The sequence below is a fragment of the Mustela nivalis genome (genome assembly GCF_964662115.1).
Source record: "Mustela nivalis genome assembly, chromosome: 4".
Lineage (NCBI taxonomy): Eukaryota > Metazoa > Chordata > Mammalia > Carnivora > Mustelidae > Mustela > Mustela nivalis.
Window position 1 is genome coordinate 139,095,005 of NC_139023.1, and position 1,783 is coordinate 139,096,787.

Genomic DNA, 1,783 nt, shown 5'->3' on the forward strand with positions numbered 1-1,783 from the left:
CTAATTTCCCCCCCCCTCTAAAGATATAGAGATGAGGTCTATGGAACCAGCAACAAAACACACCTTTCGTTTTTTTGCTCTGTGTAGTCTCCATCTACATACCCATTCAACCACCTCTCCACATATTCAACCCTCTTCTGATTCAGCTTCCTTCTCTTAGGAGAGCTGAGATGGAAGAACATGGGCAAGTGAGAGGCAGTGTACAGGATGAGCGTGAGATGTGAGACCCATGCACACAAGCCATTTCAGAGACAATGTCTTCAGGAGGTCCCTGGTAAGTGACATCTCTGCTCCCAAAGGCAGAAGTTGTTGCTAATGGCTTTGATGAGGCCATCTAGATATATCTCCCTTACACTGATTACTGGTTGGATTTTTCAAGTCAGAGAAGTTGGAGTCAAGGTAAACCATTAGCAATGACAATAGCAGTAACAAAAACAAAGACGGATGTCTGTCCCAAGAACACTCCCATCATTTTTGCCCTGAACACCCCCAGTTCCTACCTTGAAGATGGTCCTGTTCCCTCGCTAGCCAGGGACTGAACTGTCCCCAGGCCTGGGGCTCATCAATCTCCTCTCCAGGGAAACCAGCCAAGGAAATGGCCACGTTCTTGCTTCAGCTGGGGCATCTCACAAACCCCATCGTTGAGTTGCCAATTGAGGGATTTCCCATCCATTTAGCGAGACATTTGAGAGAAAAAAACGTGTCTAGAAAGGTCATCTCCCTAATGTAAGATGTGTGCACCCATTTAAGCATGCTCCCACACACAGGGCTTGAATACTATGGACTGTCAAGAGATTGCTTCTTTGAGCTATCACCTTTTCTCTCCATTCACGAAATTTTGCTGAGGAAGTGTGGATGACTGAGAAAGAAGAGTTAAGCAGTCTGATGTTGGGGACAGAGTGTGAGGGATGCTATTATGCCAACAAAATGTTGAAAGTCTTCTAATTTTTAGCCAATTGTTTAAAAGCCGACAGACGGTAATGCTTATGAGATGTATAATTCAAGGCAAATCTGTCCAGCTAGAGAGGATAACGCATCTTTAACTTGGCTAACAAATGTTGAGCTGCATTCAGATAAATAAAACCGACAAAACCCAAGGCACATAATTGCAACATTGGAGAGATGAAAAACAATCCTTTTTTTTTTTTTTTAAAGAAGTATATGTACTTGAATAAGGAGTTGGGATTTTCCTCTCCTTCACTGCTCATGAGTTACATTATCAGTCACAGGCGAAGGCAGGATGTATCCCCAAATCTTAAATATTTGACATTTGCCTACTCTTCCCAAGGTCACGCTGCCTGCCAGTTTCTCAGTGCTCCCAACTTTTTGTTTTGTGCCAAATAACATGATCTTTGTTTCATTAATATTTAAGAGTAATTTAGATTGTGCCAGATGATCTTAAAGCTCATTTAAATTAGCTTGAAGATAATATTAAGCTTTCTCCCAGCATAATCTACTACCATAAATGATAGTGTCATCTGCATATAAATGACGGGCTAAATATGATAATGAATAGCAAAGATTACCGATATAGAATGACAACTGCGTTTGATTTCAGATAAATCTTTCAAGGATCCATTATTCTGTTTTCAGAATTAAAGATGTATTGTTTTTGTCCAAATTGTCTAAGGAAAACACAAAAGGTTTTCATGAAATGGATCTTTTATTGTGTTAGAAGGGGAGGGGGGATGTCCACAAATTATACACATATTGTTTTGCAAATACAATAATTAGAGTTTGCACAGATCATTACTTTATTGGATTGAACAACTGTCTCTTGGCA